General features: G+C 44.4%; 2 pseudogenes; one reads left to right on the top strand and one right to left on the bottom strand.

Annotated features, from left to right (window-relative positions):
- Window positions 1-266: 266 nt before the first annotated feature.
- On the top strand, window positions 267-1,390 carry LOC142431522 (RNA-binding protein PNO1 pseudogene; annotated as a pseudogene).
- A 507-nt stretch (window positions 1,391-1,897) lies between these two features.
- LOC142431691 (PC4 and SFRS1-interacting protein pseudogene) lies at window positions 1,898-2,909 on the bottom strand (annotated as a pseudogene).
- Window positions 2,910-19,679: the final 16,770 nt, after the last annotated feature.

A 19,679-nucleotide genomic window follows, 5' to 3' on the forward strand; every position in this document is an offset into this window, starting at 1 on the left:
ACCCAAGGAGCATCGGGCTGCAGGGAGAAGAGCAAAAAATTTGTGAGTGCCTATCCCATTTCTACCCCATGGCTTCTAGACTCATGAATCCTGGCTCAGGAACATTGCCCCAGCCCACAAAACAAATCCTTTATTTTAAAATTTTGGTTACAGTTTCTTTTCTTTCTTTTTTTCTTCTTCACAGAGTACTGTTTAACCTCTCAGGATTAAAAAACACAATTAAAAGTGCGGCAGCCCACGTGTGAGAGGCGGAAGCACCGGCGGGGATGGTAGGCGAGATGGAGGCACAGAGCTCCGGGGCCGCGGACGGTTTCGTTCACGTCACTCGCAAGGGAAGCCGGCGGGCGAGGAAACGGCAGGCTAAGCAGCTGTGGGCGACTGAGGAGAGCAAAGACGGGGACCGCATGGACACTGAGGAGGCCCGGCCCGCGAAGAGGCCCGTCTTCCCGCCCCTCTCCGGGGATGGGCTCTTGGGCGGAAAAGAAGAAACAAGGAAAGTGCCCGTGCCAGCGAACAGATAGATACACACCACTGAAAGAGAACTGGATGAAGATCCTCACGCCTGTTGTAGAGCACCTGGGACTTCAGATCCGCTTTAACTTGAAATCGCGGAATGTGGAAATCAGGATTTGTAAAGAAACCAAGGATGTCAGTGCCCTGACAAAAGCCGCTGACTTCGTGAAAGCCTTTATTCTGGGGTTTCAGGTAGAGGACCCCCTTGCCCTCATCAGGCTGGACGACCTCTTCCTCGAGTCCTTTGAAGTTACGGACGTTAAGCCGTTAAAGGGAGACCACCTCTCGAGAGCAAAGGAGGGAAAACCAAATTCACCATTGAGAACGTGACCCGGACACGGATTGTCCTGGCCGATGTGAAAGTTCACATTCTTGGCTCTTTCCAAAACATCAAGATGGCAAGAACGGCCATTTGCAACCTCATTCTGGGAAATCCTCCATCAAAGGTTTATGGCAACATCCGTGCGGTGGCCAGCAGAGCAGCAGATCGATTCTGACTTCCCGTGTGAGACTCGTGTTTTGACTCTCTTAAGACCACACACTGACAGGTGGAACCATGTGGAGAATTCTTCAGTCAGCTCTGCTCACTCTCAGCCAGAAGCATGTCCAAGGCAAAGTGGGATGGTGCTCACCCTGCAGCCTTTCGGGTCATCGTAACTATCAGACATTAATACCATTCTACATCAACAGGATGTAAATTGTCCTTGTAAAGCACAAGGCAGATGTGCGGTTTTTAATTCTCTCATTAGAGGGGAATGCTTTAACTTAAATTGCTCTTCAGTATAAATTTGTGAGTTTGTAAGTTTATAAATATTCTTCATGGGTTTTAGACTTCTTAGAAAATCTTATGAGTGATAAATGACCCTTGACACAAAAAGCGGTATGTGACTGTTATAATCAGACCATCAGCAGTGTTGGCTCTTCTGTATAAATCAGGAAAGGCTACTCTGTTCCTGCTTTGAGATCTTTAAAATGAAAGCCTTCTGTCACACACACAAAAAAACAACAACACAATTAAGATTCTAAAGAATTAACAACACAGGAAGGTCAGAGGGCCCAGTGCCTGTTCTCAGGGGTGTTGCAGCTGCTCCAAGCTTAACACATAGCTTCAGAGCAAAATGAAGGTTCATAATTTATAAAAAGTGATATGCACAATCACCACCTTCCGTTGAGCTGGTTATAACTTTCAAATACACAAAGCTTTGTTTTTAAGCTTGGTAGTAACTGTAATAGGAATGATGGCTGCTCTTAGTATATACTGTGTACCTTACTGTAATTTTAAAAACAATCATATCAGTCATAATGTCATTAATAAGGACGTGCTTGATTTAGAGTCTGGGGGGAATTCAGTTCAATGTGTCTATCTCAAGATCAACATAAGCACTCATATTTGCTCTTCTGGCATTCTCTCTTCAGTAACTGGATTAACGAGCTCTGTCGCTACCTTCTCATGCTGCCCTTTCAGCAAGTGCCTCCTATGAGCAGTCTGGAAGCTGTCTGTCTGTCCTTTCTTTTCTTTCACCTTCTTGATCATTGCCGCCTTCTTCCGAATCAAAAGTTGATGCAACCCCAGATTGGGGTAAATGTCTCCGTTTTGATTCTACTTCTTTCTCCCCTTTTTGTCTGGCTCTTTTCTTGGTTGCTCTTCCTCCTGGTTTATCTCTTCCTCCATTTTCAGTTGCTTTTTAAGGTGATTTTCCTCTTGCCCTTTCTTCTTACTTTTCTTGGTGTCCCATGTCACTCTCTGAAGGCCAAGGCCGTTTTACCATCTGGAGTCTGCCTCGTGCTTTTGGGGTCTTGACTTCCATCGCTGACGGCCGGCCTCTTTTGGGACTCACTTTTAGATTAACCGGCGCTACTGCTGTCAGCCTGGTGGTGTCACTCCAAGTCAGCCTGACCCCATGGCTGTGAGCTTGCCTTTTTGGTTTATGGGCGCTACTCCAGTCTCCTCGGTTTCTGCTTGTTTTTCTGTCTTTCTCCTTCTCCCTCTTGTGGGGTAGTTATATCAATGGCCTTAGCCACATCCTCCTTCCTGGCTTTTCATCCTGCTCAACATCTTCCTTTGAAACACGACTTTGTTTCCCTTCAGTTTCAACATCAGAAGATGTATTAGATAACTTTATTGATGCCTGTTGACTAGAACATTTCACTTTTGTGTTGCTATTTTCCACAAGCATTTATTAAAAACTTTTTGCTTATTTTGCTTGCTGCACTTTTCATTATTTTTGAAGGAAATAATATCCTTTGGGCCTGAAAAAAGCTGCTCATGAGTTCCAAAATGTAAATGGGCAGTTTGTGGGTGCTCCATCACAAACTTCATCTACTTGAGCTTGCCACTGAAGATATCCTTTCATCTTGGTGAAGAGGAGGTCTCTGGGTTTGAAAGCATGAGTCATTTTTCAGAGGGTGGTGCCAGAAGTCAAGAGCCCAGCAAGCAGCTCCCTCAGGAGTAAAGGCAGGGCCCAGCAGGAGGAGGGGCTACATTGGGATGTCTGACACACCTCTCAGGTGGGCATGGCTCTCTCCTGAGCTTTATGAATTGTCTTTTAAAGGCCAGTCCATCATTCTATCAAGCCAGCTGTTTCCAAATGATGGTGAATATGGTAAGACAAGTGAATTCCATTAGAACAGACTATGGTTGCACTTTATTTGCTATGCAGTGAGTCATTTAATGCAAGACATTGCTGTGTCGGATAAGGCGTTCTGTAAGTCCAGATGGTATTTTGGCAAAAGCATTGCATACAGGAAGATAAATTTGTATCTAGAGTAAATGTCTAGTCCAGTAAAAGCAAAACACATCCCATTCCATGATAAAAGTATTTCAATATGATAAACCTGACACCAGGTTGCTGGCTGATCTCCCCAAGGAATAGATGCAGTGTTGCCTTCTGCTGCTGGCAGATTGGCCAGGCATCAGTGGCTGCAGCCAAGTCACCCGTAGTAAGTGAAAATCTCTGTTACTATGCCCACGGATAACCTCCATCCCTCTCACCATGACCCCTTTGTTAATGAAACCATTGGAGAAATGAATGCTTTTCACAGCAAATGTCATCTTATTCACTTGATTATTAACATTCTATGATGTCATGATAGCCTTTTGGTGAGCATTCACATGAGACAGAAACAGAGGTTATGCATATAACTCTCCTACACACTTTTTTGCCATCAATTTTATAATCACGCTCCTTCCAAATCTCTGAACATCCAGCCAAATCATGGCCACAGCCCATGAATCAATATACAATTGTATATCTGGTATACTGTACAGTATACCGCTGCACATTTCTTTATCCAAGGAAAATAAGCAAACATGAGTTTGTTGAAACTCTTTCCATGGGGAAGATTTCCCTTCACAAATGTCCTTCAGGGAGGTCCCAGAAATGGGCCAGAGTGTTGCTATTTTTGAGTGGTAACATTGTACGTCATGCAGAACCATCTGTAAAGCAAGCGTGCGTTTCTCTTCCTGTGTCAAAGGATCATAAAGGTCTGCACGTGAGGACATAAGTACAAACTGTTAGAGGAAGATCACATGGCAGGAGGGAAACCAGAGGAATCTGAGCTACTGTTTCTATGCAATTTACTGTGTCTTCAAGTCCTGCTTCACCTCCCTGATGGTAATCCCAAGTGTGACTTGGGGTAAATGTTAACGGTCAGAAGTGGTAACCCCGAGACACACTCAGGATTACACTGCAGCGAAGTCCTTAACTGCTCCCCTGTCCAGTGGTGTTCTCTGCTTGCAGTGTTGCCACATGGGGGCGGAACTGGGTGGGAAATTCAAAACTGCAAGTCTAAAAGACACACACACACACACACAGTGATACAATGTAACCTGTGAGGATTACATTGTATCAAAGCAAATCACCTCAGATTTGTCCCTAGATCAGTCTCCAGTGCCCTGCCTGCCCTTTTACTGTCATTTGGAAAATGTTTTGCCTGGAAATTTTTTGTCCATGGCATCAAAAAAGTGTCACTTTAGCACAAAACGAGTTTTAGACCAGATAAATGACAGCGACAGTGACTTAGAATTACTCACAGAATTGAGCGATAGCGGTTCATGGGGAAATTCATCATCCAACACTGACACTGATCAGGTAAGTGAGGATTCTGAACCTGAGCTCAGCGATGTGCGAACTTGGTGCTCTATTGTCTGCGGTACAGATCAGGCAGCTTCCCCAAGATTCCCGTTTATTGGAGCACCTGGTATGAAAGTAGACGTTGACCACAACACTTTGGCGTACCTACAATTATTTCTGACCGATGAGGTCATTGAAAAAATTGTTACAGAGACAAGCAGGTAAAAAGAGCAAAAATCCACTATTCTGTTTCATAAGTTTTCAAAAAGCAGAAAGTGACCAGTGATGAGGGAACTAGTGACCAAGGATGGCATTTGGGAATTTCTGGGTCTAATAATACTTCAGGGAGTGGAGGGGAAACTCCTGCGGAAATGGTATATTGGACCACCAATAAATTACTTGCAACTCCATTTTTTGGCATCATCATGTCAGAATACAGATGATTTTCCCTGATAATGAAAATTTTTCACTTCACAAACAATGAAGGATTTGATGAAACTACTCATCCTGCACCAAAACTAAAGAAAATTTGGGAAGTATCTTAAATGATTGTAAAGAATTTCCAGCAGACGTATGTGCCAGAAAGAGACATCAACATAGATAAAAGTCTAATGTCCTATAAGGGACGGTTCAGCTGGATACACTAAATTGCATCAAAGAGAGCACGATTTGGTATAAAATCCTATATGATCTGTGAATTGTCAACTGACTACATTTGGAATTCAGTCATATATGCACTGGAAAAGGCAGAAAATTCAATCCAAAGTACAGCGACTATGGAATGGTAACATCTGTTCTAACACTCCTTGAGCCATTGCTAAATCAGGCTATTGCGTTACAACTGACAACTCTTATACATCCCCTGAACTTTTATTAGTTTCTTATAAAAAACAAAACCGATGCCTATGGAACCGTCAGGGCTAACCGGCATGACATGCCAGCAATGTTTGGCAAGAAACTAAAAACTGGAGAAACGGTTGCCTGGCAGAAAGGCAAGATAGCGTGACAGGAAACATGTGTGTCTAATGAGTACTGTTCATGATACCTCAACTGTTATGGTACACACGAAAGGTGGGCAAGAAGTCATGATGCCACAAGTAGTGATAGACTACAATAAAACCATGGGAGGTGTCAACAGAGCCGACCAAGAACATACATTCTAACCAGCAATGAGGAAACAGCAAAAGAAATACTGCAAGAAGATCTTCAGGTATCTTCTCAAGCAATGCTTGTGGACTGCCTACATTTTGCACAGAGCAAAGAGTGACAAGCTTTTGGTTCATTGTGACTTCATGTGGAAAGTTGCTGAACGGATCTTTGTGACCCACCAAACACCATCAATGGCTGTGAATAGACCTGGCCATCGCACTGTTGACGTTGCCAACCCAGAACGCCTTATTGGTCGTCACTCCATGGACTATATCCCACCAACCGAAAAAAAAGTCAGCACCTAGAAGGATGGGTGTGGTTTGTTGCTCAAAGCGAGATGGCAATGGAAAGAGAATATGAAAGGAAACCAGGTTCCATTGTCCTGATTGTGACGTCGGACTTTGTGCAGTCCCATGTTTCAAAGTTTTTCACACCCAGGATTTTTATAGAATGCACCCTTGATGTTGCACCCTTTTTGAAAAATTGCAGTGTTTTTTATTTGATTACATTATTGAACAAATTATATTATTTTCATATTTATTATAATTTATTATTTTGTGCATTAAAATTTATCATGCATGGAATGTCTACTAGAGAGATTAAAACAAGTAATTTCTTAAGAATTACAGGCCTACAATATGAAACAACAAATTTTATGCAAAACAATGTACTGCTTTGGGTACAAAGTTACTGACATAATTAGACTTCCAGGGAAGTTAAGTCTGATCTCGCATATACTTCATGGAGTGCTACTGTGCATATCCTACTGAATGACTTTATGGGTCAGACAACTCCTATTTCATGATGGATACCTCCGATCACATGGTGACTAGGTAGCCCATGGTTAGTTGTTTGTCTCTACTGAATTCCAGTGTGAGAGTTCAGGTTTGTGTCAACTTGACTGGGCCAGGGTGTCAGTAGTTTGGCAGTACTATGCAAGGATATGCACTGTGGTTGCTGTTGTTAGGTGCTGTCTAGTTGGTTACAACTCACAGTTGTACGTAGTTCCAATGTTGTACAAGAGAATGAAGCACTGCCCAGTCCTTCACAAGCCTCACAATTGTTCTTATGCCTGAGCCATTATTGCAGCCACCGTGCCAACCCATCTCCTTGAGCGCCTTCTTCCTTTCTGCTGCCCATCCACTTTACTAAGCGTGATGCTCTTTTCCAGGAACTGGTCTCTCCTGAAAACATGTGCAAAGTACGTGAGATGAAGTCTTGACAACCTTGCTTCTAAGGAGAATTCTGACGGTACTTCTTCCAAGACTGATTTGTTTGTTCTATTGGCAGCCCATGGTTCTTTCAATATTATTCACCAGCACCATAATTCAAATGCATCCATTTTTCTTTGATTTTCCTTATTCAATATCACATGCTTTCAACTTTCACATGCATATGAAACAGTTGAAAATACCAGGGCTTGGGTCAGGCGCACCTTAAGTCCTCAAAGTAACCTCTTTGCTTTTCAAAACTCTAACTAGGTCACGTGCAGCAGCCTTGCCCAATGCAATGCATTGTTGGAGCTCTTGACTGCTGCTTCCATGAGTATTGATTGTGGATCCCAGCAAGGCGAAATCCTTGACGACCTCAATGTTTGCCTATTTATCATGTTCTCTACTTTTGCAGTTGTGAAGATTTGGGTTTTCCTTACATTGATTTGTAACCCACAGCGATGGCTTTTTGCAATACTGAGGACCTGGAAGGGAATGTGTGCAAACTAATCTCTACACTTATGACTAATGGGCTGTGAAGACCAGCTCTCGCTAGAGAAAGATCTCAAAAGTTCAGAGAGAATAATTTTCAGGAAGAATGATTGTGTCATCTGCAATATTCCAGATTGTTAATAAAATCTTCCTCCAATCCTGATGCTGTTTTCTTCTTCATATAGAACCGGTAACCTGGTTCTTAGGTTACTTGCTCAGCATACAAGTGGAATAAGTATAGTGAGCATATACAACCCTGACACTCCGCTTATTAACAATTTAGTAGATGCCTTAATTAATGTCTGTAATTTAACGTTCTTATTTCTACTACCCATTGAAATTGCTACCCAGAAACTCACAGACAAAATGCACGCACAAAGGGTTTGTTAAGGTGTTCACAAATTGTGATGACGGTGCGAAGTTCTCAGGGTACTTGTTTATCAGAATGTTGTACAGGTACTTCAGGACTGCCAATAAATGTTCAAAGTAGCATGCTGTGCTGCTGTAAGCCTCAACCAGAAGGCAACCAGCTCAGGCTCTATGGTCAGAAAGCCCAGTTCCCAGAGGCATCCCACCCCGATAAGCCTAAATCGAAGGCAGTCCACTGCACTTCTTGGGTGAGCAAGTGCGACTTCCCCAGGAAGCATCCAGAGGCCCCCCAGTCGGCAAGCCAGCCTCTTTGACAACAGCACTCATTTTGACTTGCTTTTTGGGTTGAGAAGTCTGTCACTTCCTTCCATGCTTTGACTCCTGGTTCTTCTGCTGCTCCCTGATGATGTCGTTGTCATCTGGATCCAGCAGGTTCCACAGGAATCTCGGGTCCAGAGGATCCACTTCTAGCTCTTACAGGTCATGAGAATCCTCGTCTTGCTTCTCATAGGGCTCATTTTGTAAGCAGTAGGATAGCATTTCAGGGAAATCTGTTCGCAAAAATTTACAGGTGAATCATATCAGCGTCTTCCTCCACCTTCTTACCATACACATGCAGGAAGAGGTCATTTGGTGGGAGTTAGAAATTTTGGTTAGAAAAACCGTTAGCTCTCCGGGGTCCATAATACCTCAGTTCTTGGTTTCACACAATGAAAGAATTCACGCTAACGCCCGTTTTGTAATCTGAGTGGGCTTTTTATGAAGCACAGGACAAGTTTCAGGTTTTACAGTCTCAAAGGGGTTCACAACTGGGTCCAAACAACCACATATATGCAGAACTGGAGTGTGCCGGGGGTGTTCTCCAGGAGGCCAGAAGCCCAAGAACCCTCAAGCATACAGGTCCTGAGCATGCTGGGGCAACATGTGTGGGTCCTCACCCTCCGACCTGCTGCTAACCAGAAGCAGGGTAAACGAGAAAAACAGAGGCTGTGGGCCCCAAGTAGGTCCAGAGTGGATGCATGTGTGCAGTGCGAGGGAGGGAGGCCCCCTCGCTACCCTCCCCTGCTATTTGGGACCGGGTAAGAGCAAGTGCCAGTCAGAGAGTGCCAGAGCATGCTCCCTGCTTTTACTCTAACTCACCCACTGGCTGGAGGAAGGCATACTTAAAGGTACTGGTTGCCTCCATTGGCTGGGTTGAGCCCACCTGGGTGATGTCATGAGCCTGGGCCTAGTTTGGACTGCCCAGTTGTGCCTCCCACCTGGCTGGGGGCCTTGAGTATGAGCATGCTCAGTCTGGGTCTTCATAGGTATCCAATGGTTACCTCATTTCTTTTCAACCCCCTCTGTGGAGGCCTTTTCAGGCATGGAAGGCACAGCCGCCTTGTCCCTAAATCTAGCTACCTAACATTTCCCCACTGAAGGAGTGTGGACCCAAAACTTTGGGGGTACTGGGAGACATTTATGGCTGTTTCCTGCTGACAAGAGGGATACAAACGATGTGGGGCATTGGGGTTCACACCCTTTCTACTCTGTTGGGAGGGGTTGTCCACGTAGGGGCATGGATGAGGTTGGGGCGAACCAGGAGCTGGTGATTCTGAGGTTGGCAATGTTGGCGTAGGGTCATTGGTAGCCTCATGACTTCTTTTTTAAAAATCATTTTATTGGGGGCTCGTACAACTCTTATCATGATCCATACATACATCCATTGTGTCAAACACATTGACGACTTCTTGAAGAAACAAAATAGGTGAACAGCTTAGGTAAGGCTGGGGCAATGTTGTGGGATAGCAGTGCCTTTGAAGATGTGGGTTAGTGTCACTGGAAGATTTGACAAGAAAACAGGACTGACAAGCATGGATACCAGTTTAAACACAAGAATTGTGTGAAAGCATTTACTAGCTTAAAGACAATTGTGCGTCTCAGGTAGGGTTTTCTGCAGAATGCTTATCTGTCGCAGGTTCTTGGAGAAACACCACCTTCAGACCATCCAACAGCTCACAGGAGTATTTGTCTGCTCTGCTTCTGAGGGGTCCAGGTGTGACAGCTTCCACGGTTTTACCCTGGAACTTTAATGACAGTGGGGGTAGAATTACTGGGAAGGGACCCTTCCAGACTGTCTGGAGCTGGGGATTGGGGGACTCGTCTTTCCAGGTCTTTATAAGGACTAGATCTCCTGGTAGGCACAAGGCTTTTCCTCCCCCATGAGCCTGGGTGAGCCCATACTGATGGAATGCCTCCTTGCACTGGGCTACCCTTATGGCACATCGCTGTCTTAGGCAAACCCAGAGTCTATAGCTGGCTCTCTTACAAGGAAAGGTCACCCATATAAAACTTCATAGGGCTTAAACCCTTGGCTTGCCACGGACCAATTCTGAGATGTAACTGAGCTCTTGGCAGTGCATCCTTCCAGTTCATCTGAGTTTCTTGGGTCAGTTTCCTGAGGGTTGGCTTCCAGTGTTGGTTAATTCTACCTGCCCTGAGGACTGCGGCCTCCTGGAGAAGTGGGGCTGATAAGTTATTCCTGTGTTGAGAGACTGCCTGAGAGATTTGGGAGATGGAAGCAGGCCCCTTATCACTCTGCAGTGATTTGGGAAGCCCAAATAAAAGAATTACTTCCTGAATTAGCCTTTTAGACACTTCATGAGCCTTCTCAGTGCAGGTGGGATAGGCTTCCACCCATGGCAAAGGTGTCTATGAACACTAGAAGATACTTGAATCCTTGGACAGCTGTAATCTTGTCAGGGGAAACCAGCCCCTAACACATCATTATGGGTCTGGTAGGCGCAATTGTACAGTGATAATAAGTAAAGATTATAGTAAAGTTATAGACAGCATGAGAGATAGAAGAGAAATATTGAAATAAATGGAGTCAGATGCAATTCATGGTAGCTCCACTTGGTGGTCCACGTGGAGGAAGAGAGAGATATTTAATGCTAGCCCAGGCTTTATATCCTCTGGGGACATGCAAGCCCCCTAATTAAAGGTGAAGACATACGTCATAGAAAGGGGTTGTGTAATAGGAAGAGGAGGGATTGGGGGTATACATGGGGCAAGATGGGCAGATCCTAGATACAGGATGGCAGCTTAACTTTGACCTGCTCTCTAGGTCTCCATAGGAACCATTATCCGTAGGGTGTAAACCCCACATACAGGAACCAAGCTAATGGTTGCAAGTTTCAGGGAGAAGTAATCCATTGTCTCCAGCAGCAGAGAGCAGATCCAGCCCTGTGGTGTGGGGAGACAGCAGTCTGGCAGCGACTGCCTTTAGGGAAGATGTCTGTAAGCATCTGATCTCCCCGAATAGAACCTGGGTAATACATATCTGCCATTCTTCTCCAGGGTAGGATCCCTTATGCTGGGCAGGCTGAGCAAGGTGCTTTCTAAGCACCCCTTGGGGACTACTGGTCTGGCAGGTGGGACAATGAGAGGTTACTGGCCTGATAGTCGAGGATAAGTTGGCCCACCAGAACTCTTGAGGAAGCAGGATCAAGGATGAGGGTTTATAGCTAAGAAGGGAGGTGTTATGAGAAGCTTTTACAACTTTCCACTGTAGCCTTTGTGCCAGTGGGAGTTTGTTGTTTTTCCTCTCACCATCCATCAGGTCGAAGGCAGAATTCCTGAGTTTTAGCCTGTTCCACTTCTTCTGGAGAGTAGTCTGGCACTACGGCCTCTTCAGCAGGTTTTTGGACACTACCAAGAGTGCCCTGATTTGGCCCCTACACTTAATGGGGCTTCCCTGAGTGGTTAGATAGTCTCTTTCCTACCAGATTGAAGAGTGTGTCTGTAAAACTGAAAACCCATATTTAGAATCAGAATACAGTGTTAATTTATTTCCCTCTGCTAGCTCAAGGCCCCATGACAAAGCTATGAGTTCAACTTTGGGCTGAAGTACACAAGGGCAGGGGATATTGGCTTCAATGACTCAGTCGAGGGAAACAATGGCACTCCATTGGTCACGAAGCTAGCAGATATGGTATGCTTAGCAACCAGTTGGTCTTTAACATCTGGCTGAGGCAGGTTACTAGTAGAAAGTAGCTCAAAGCAGGACTGGAGGGGCTCAGGGTCCTCCCGAGGGTCAGGGAGTAATGTAGCTGGATTGTGGGTGTGTAAGTCTGGACGGTGACTTCAGGGTTTATGGCACTTTGCAACTGTTCCTGTGTGGGGCTTGGCAGCTCCTCAGTGGTAAGGAACATTTGGAAAGCTAGAGTGGGAATAGCAGGGAGCCCTATGACTACGTAGGTGTGTCGCTTAGACAATGCATCTCAGCCTAGAAGAGCGGCTGGACATTCAGGAACTACTAGAAAGCTATGAAAGTCCACCAAGCCCCGAGGATGATACTCCTGCTCAGAGCACCCAATGCACAGAGAGGACCATAGGGTTGGCCCCACCACAAGGCCACAACCTCCCTCACAGACCTACAGTGCTTTGAGGGACAGCACTAGAGGCACAGTGTGGGAATTGTGCCTGATCTGACCCCACCACACTGGGGTGAAACACAAAGGGTTTGCAACAGAGCAGCAAGGGGAACAAAGCCATTAAGTCCTCAGGGATTACCAAAAATAGATTTTGGGGAAGGGGGGGTGTGGCACTCCATCAGACTCGACCAGAAAACACAGGTAAAGGTCAACAAACAGACCTGGAACTATTTATAGGCTTTTCTATTTTTTTGTCCGTTTTTTGGTTGTTATTTTGTTTTTATTTTCTTTTGTTGTTTTGTCTTGTTTTTGTGCTTATTATTGTGTCTGCAGGTCTATCTAGATAATAAAGGTGGGATAAACAATCTGGAGGAGAAAACAATGGACCAATGGTTCCGGAGAGACACAGAAGAGGGGGCGTGGGGGAAAACAAGTGGGTGTTAACAAACCTGGGGACAAGGGAACAAGTGATCTAAAATTGATGGTGAAGAGAGTGTAGGACACCTGGTGGGGCTGGATCAAGAGCAATGTAACTGAGAGGAATTAACTGAAACTGGAAGGAAGGCCGAACATGATAGTGGGTCAGGAGGAAAGTAAAAGGAAATAGAGGAAAGAACTAGGAGGCAAAGGACACTTAGGCCTAAATATAGGCATGTACATATGTAAAAATATTTATATAATGATAGGAAAATAGATCTGTGTACATGTATTTATAGGTTTAGTATTTATAGTTGTAGTAGCAGATGGACATTGGGCCTCTATTCAAATACTTCCTCAATGCAAGAACACTTTGTTCTATTAACCTGGCATTCCATGATGCTCACCTTCCCGACATGATCACTGACGACAAAGTGGGTACATAAGTAAATGTGCTGAAGAAAGCTTATGGTGCCCAGCTATCAAAAGATATAGCATCTGGGGTCTTAAAGGCATGAAGATAAACAAGTGGCCATCTAGCTGAGGAGGAACAAAGTCCACATAGAAGTACACCAGCCTATGTGATTATGAGGTATTGCTGGGATTAGGTATCAAAGACCCAGAACAAAAAATCATATCAATGTGAATGAAGGGAAGTGCGGAGTAGAGATGCAAAGTCCATCTGTAGACAATTGGACATATCCCTAGCAGAAGCATCACAAGGAAGAGACGAGTCAGTCAAGGTGCAGTATAGCACTGATGAAACAACTTTCCTCTAGTACTTTAATGCTTCCTCCCACCAACTATCATGACCCCAATTCTACTTTAAGAATCTGGCTGGACTAGAACATGTACATGGGTACAGATAAGAGCTGGAAACAGGGAATCCAGGACAGATAAACCTCTCAGGACTAATAAAAGTAGCAATAACAGTAGGGCAAGGGGAATGTAGGAGGAGAAAGGGGAGACTGATTACAATGATCTACATAAATTCCTCCCAGGGGGACGAACAAAAGAAAAGTGGTTGAAGGGAGACATGTGTCAGTATAAGACATGAAAAAAATAATAATTTATAAATTATCAAGGGTTCAATGGAGGGAGGGTGGGGGAGGCAGGGGTAAAAATGAGTTGATAACAAGGTCTGAAGTAGAAAGAAAATATTTTGAGAATGATGGTGGCAACAAACATACAAATGTGCTTGACACAATGGATGTATGGATGGATTGTGATAAGAGCTGTATGAGCCCCCAGTAAACTGATTAAAAAAGAAAGAAAGAAAGAAAGAAAGAAAGAAAGAAAGAAAGAAAGAAAGAAAGAAAGAAAGCTATGAGAGAAGTAAAAGTTGTCGCAGAGACCCCTTAAGGGTTCTGTAAAGTGTTTGACTATCGGTTTTCCTGACACTGCCATGATGGTGAAGTGGGTGGTGCCAGGAGTCTGGGGAATGAGGTAAGGACAGAGCAGGCAGGCCCAGTACCCAGGAGGAAACTTACTGACCTACTTGCCACATCTATGCTTCCATGAGGCTCTAGACCAGTAACAGCACTCTCCTGTTGTTGGGCTGTTCCGGATGGGCTGTTTCAGTCCTCAGCAGCTGCACACTTGCCTGGGGGTGCCTCCCCTCCTGGGTGTCTCCCATAGGACAGAGCACTGCCAAATGGCAAGTTCATTTGCAGTGGTAGCATGGCCCCCATGGAAGCCTATTCCCATTAGGGCAATCCCTTGCCTAGTGACCTTGGCAACTACACACATATTACCTGGTGCCTCGTTCAGGGGTCTTGGACACCTGGGAGGCAGTCAGGTGGCATTGGTTAGCAATGGCGGCACATGCCTAATGTTTTTTCTTCTCTCCTTCTCCTCAGCCTGGGCTTCCCGCACTTTGTCCCTATTGTAAAAGGGTGCATTGGCACTAGTGACCATCTCTTCGAGGGTAACTCCTTCAGCATTCTGCACTAACTTCTGGAATTTTGGGGGATGTCTGGTGCAGCCTGTGTGAGAACTTTGTTTCTGAGTAGGACTTGCCCTTCATATGAGTCTATATCTACTGTGGTGGGATTCCTTGGGGCTTCTCTAAGACACTCTAAGAAACTTGCGGGCCTTTCATTAGGCCCTGGGTTCATAGCTTTCATTTTAGTGTAGTTGATGGCCTTTTTTCACCTGACTTTAGTCTATTTTTGATTCACACCAGAAAATGTTCCCATGCCCACTTGTCACTGGGATCATATAATCCCAGGTGGGGTCAGTTGGAGGCACAGCTGTTTCTCCTATTAGGTACTTATCATTTATCACATGTAAACCTGCAAAGTACCTATCTCCCTTCAGCCCTCGGTCTGGTCTTTCTCCTAGTCTGTCATAGTTTGTCCTAGAATGAGCATTACATCCTTCCAAGCCAAGTCATAAGCTGGGGTGAGGTGCTGAAAGGTCTCTATGCGATGCTCTGGAGGGTCTGAATAACTGCCAAGGTCACGCTTAATCTGCCTGAGTTGAATTAGGTTGAAAGGCTTGTGAATTGCCTGGGGACCAAATTTCCCAGGTGCCTCTAGAAAGGGTAGGACTTTGACAGGGTCACCTTCTCCCCTAGCTTCTACAGGTGGTGTGGCTTGGCTGGGGGTACAGGGGCCTTCGGCTTCAGGGTCCCTTAGAGGGACCAAGTGTACCAACGATCTCTACTGCTTCTCAAGAGGCAAAATGTGACCCCAGGCCAAGTTCTTTCACTCACAGCAACTCCAAAGGGCAAGGTTGAATGGTCCCGAGGACGTCTGGGAGTGGAAGCTCCTATCTCCCTCCTACAGAGTCAGCGTTTTCAAACGGTATGCCTTGCAGTTTCTTAGTGTTGCTGTTAAAATTGGCCCCAGCCGCCAGAGCTTCTCCATTTCTCAAAGGTGGTGAGGTCAAGTCCAAAATAAAAAGGGCACCGAAAGAGTGCAGGAGGCATATCTGTGTCTGCTCCGGGGACAGAAAGTTGTCCTGAGTTGGGCTTACCTTAAAGGTGTAGGCCCAAAGGTTTTCATCTGAGTCACAAGTTGGTAATACCTCAGTTCTTGGCTTCACACCATCAAAGAATTCACTCTGAAGCCCATTTTGTAATCCAAGTGGGTTTGTATGAAGGACAGGACGAGTTTCAGGTTTTACAGTCTCAAAGGAGTTCACAGCTGGGCCCAAACAACCACGTGGAAAAGAACACCCACATGAGCAAAACTTGGGGGTGGGAGGCAGGAGGATTCCGGGAGGCCAGAAGCCCAAGAACCCTAGAATCCAAAGCCTATGGGCCCAGGGTAGGCCCTAGGAGGCTCATGTGGGCCCTGGGCACACCCGGGCGGCGCGTGTGCACCCTCACCCTCTAACCTGCTACTGACCAGGAGCAGGGTGTAAGAGAGTAAGAGAGGCTGTGGGCCAAAGCGGGCCCATGAGCACCCATGTGAGAGACAGGTAAGAGAGCAAGGGGCCAGTCAGAGTGTACAGAGCGTGCTCCCTGCCTTCATTCTAGCCCACCCACTGGCTGGGGGAAGGTGTGGTTGAAGGTTTTGGTGGACCTCATTGACTGGGTTGAGCGTACCTGGATGATGTCATGAGCCTGGGCCTAGTTTGGCCGGCCCAGTTGTGCCTCCCACCTGGATCGGGGGTTTGAGTATGAGCATGCTCAGTTTGGGGTCTTCATAGGTGTCTAATGGTTGCCTGATTTCTTTCCAACCCCCTCTATTGGGGCCTTTTCAGGCATGAGAGGCACAACCCCCCTGTCCCTAAATCTAGCTACCTAACAGAACCAGATTAAATCACTGAATTAAACTTAAGAAGAACATCAACTTTGTAGATAGGGCAGCATTCTATGCCTCTTTTCTCACCTCTCATGACTTCAGGAGCCAGGTCCTAGCAGAGAGAGAGAAATGTAATCTCATGAGTGTATATAATCTTGGGCACACTGTCCATGGTAAGCACATAAGTGATAGGAAGGGGTTGTAATACATGTAATAAGAGTGTGATGAGCTAGGGGTATACACAAAATAGAAATGGGTTGTACTAGAGGCATACATGTGACAGGAAGGCACAGATGTAGCAAGATGGAAGAGTGGGCTCTAGAGTCAAGATGGCAGCCTAACCTTTGTCCTCTGAGTTGGCTTGACCTTAGGTGTCTTTGAGCTCTTCTCCAGGGGACCAATCCATGATCCTTATCAGAAGGGAGTGAGTACTACTTAGAATGGGACAGATAATAGGGTCTGATTGCTTTTGATGGCTGACAACCTCAGGCAGATAACCTTCAAGTAGATATAGTAGAAGCCATGCACTTGCAAGTGACAATAAAATTGGCATTATTATGGGGGGTTTGTGTGTCATTGTGGGGAATGATTATTATTTAGGAGAATGTGAGTGGGACAAACATAAAGGTTTCCTCCACAGGAGACTTGGCCTCCCAGACTCCTTAACATATGAATGTTGAGGGTTTGCCTGCATGCACTCTCTTCCCAGTTCTAGTTGCCACATACCTCAACAACAACAACAACAACAATCCCAGATGTTCATCTCACTTCCGATGAGTTGATTCTGACTCATAGCGACCCTATAGGACAAGACGGAACCTTTATCAGAATAGATAGCCTCATTTTCCTCCCTCAGAGCAGCTGGTGGTTTCCGCGTGTTGATCTTGTAGTTCGCAGCCCAACCCATATCTACTACACCACCACAGTTCTCAAAGCACCACCTGCTCCACCTTCTTTAATGGCCTGTCCTCCTCCTTCATTATATAATTCTCCTTTTTTTACATCAGAAAGAACTTCCTAGGCTTGAGAAAGATGTTTAAACTTCTTGCATTCATTTGGATTTTTAACAGAAGTAGAAACTACAAGGTCAGTTTTCTGTGAGCTTTTACAACTTTTCCTGGATTGTACTACCCCCAAAACATCATAGTACGTGGGTTGTTTTACAATTTTCTATAGCAATTGGTGTATTGGAGCCAGAAGTGAAACTGAATAAAGGGTCTGGCCACCAGCCATTGTAGTCAAAAACAGAAGCGAGGAGAAAATCAGCATACATAATATTAAGATAATTCTCCAAGACTACCTTGCATTTTCTCATATGACCAGGGTTTTTATACTTTTCTGGGAGCCAGTACATCACATTGTTCCCCTAAACTTTATCGTCTTCCTATCCAGGAATACAAGCTATATTTCTTGTGTGTCTGACTTTCCTTAAGGCTGATTGCATATCTTGTTCTTAGCTTAACCATACAAGAGTAAAATATTTGCAGTATTAACACACAAATCTCAAACACCTGGGGTGTCTTCCAGAGAGGTGTGGGAGGGAAAGCTTCTGCAGCTACAGGGAACCAAAACTTAAAATGTGATCAATTAAAAGAAAGAGATCTGTTGCATTCTTCACCACTTCTGTAAGTTTTCTCATACCTCTGAGATCTGTTAAAGATGAAAATATTGATGTTGATTTGGGGCATCATTTGCATGACTCGGCAAATGGATTTGGGCCCCTAACCATTATAGCACTCTGCCAATGGCTGGTCAGAATTTAATTTTCAATATAGTTTGTCCCTCTGATTATGAATTACACTGTGACTAATCCTTTGATCACACAAGCTGCCACTGCATGTAGATGGCTGCTTTTAAAGAAAAGCTTTTAAGGGTCCAGATGTTATTTTTCTGATGGCCAGCCACTAGATGATGTCTTCACAACACTGTGCTGTGCACACATATCTTCAGTGATCTTGGGTAAGAGGGCTAGAATTAAGCCAGGAATAATAGTTAAAATAAATTAATTTAGATTGAAGCTTAAATTACAAATTTAAAATCCACTAATATATCTAAGGTTTATATGTCTACTTAGTCTATTTAGATAAAGCATAATCAGCTTGCAAAATAAATAAATAAATAACCTCCATGGGACATTTGATATTTCTAAGAACAATAACAAAAATCTAACTAATAGTATGGAATCTAAAATACTAGTAAAAAGGAATGTGTGTGTATGAAAACCTTTTTAGACTAAAATATGAGGAACTTCCAAATATACAGATTTTAAAAACTTAAGTGACAGAACAGGTTAAGAAAACAATAGGCTTCTTTTAGGGCAAAACTATTGGTCTGCAGAACTAGAACACGTCAGTCACAGAGTGCACAAAGAAAACATGAAAATAACAAGTGTATGGTACTTTCAAGTTGTTAATTACTGGGTAACCTCAAAACAATAGAAATTTGAACTAAAGTCCAACGACTTCAAATCCACCACCTTGGGATAGCAGTCCTCTGCTTCTTCTCAACCTTCCCAATGTCACAACCCTGTAATGCAGTTCTTCATGTTGTGGTGACCCCAACCATAAAATTATTTTCGTTGCTACTTCATACCTGTAATTTTGCTAATGTTATGAATCAGGTGGCCCCTGTGACCCAAAGGGGTCGTGACCCACAGGTTGAAAATTGCTGACCTAGAGGTTTTCAGATGGAATTCGAAGGACTATTTCTGTGTCCTTTAGTCTACAGTAGGTGTGTTTAAGTCCAGTTCACTTAGTGGGGGTTCCTAAATTGGGTCCTTCTCATGGGACTTATGGAGAAAGCTGTACACCTTGAAAAATGTCAAATCCAGGCATTTTATAGCACATAGCCAGAGTCACCCTGGGTGCTAAAGGGAAACGCAGTCAAAATGCATGATTAGAAAGACAAGACTGTGTAGTTTTTCATTGAGAGCCAATGCAAGTGATGCTAAGTATTTCTTCAAAGACAGGCTGCCTCTCTGGTTTATTTACTAACAGAAGTGATATTACCCTCACTCCCACCCCCACAGCTGGAGTCAACTCTTTCTGGTCATACATTTTCATAGAAATGCACTGAACATCATTGCCTGAGTGTCTGCTAAATTAAGGTGACTTTGGCACAGCACTACATTGCAGGGACTGCTTGGATCTTTCTACTCTGACTTTAAATGAAAAACAGACTCCATTTGAGGTGAGGTCTTCTGAAGGATGTACAAATAAATGAGTTATAAGCATTTGACAATCATAATATTACAAGTTTGAAAATAGAATAATAATAATAATAAATATT

Source organism: Tenrec ecaudatus, chromosome 18 (assembly GCF_050624435.1).
Source record: "Tenrec ecaudatus isolate mTenEca1 chromosome 18, mTenEca1.hap1, whole genome shotgun sequence".
In the NCBI taxonomy this organism is placed as follows: Eukaryota; Metazoa; Chordata; class Mammalia; order Afrosoricida; family Tenrecidae; genus Tenrec; species Tenrec ecaudatus.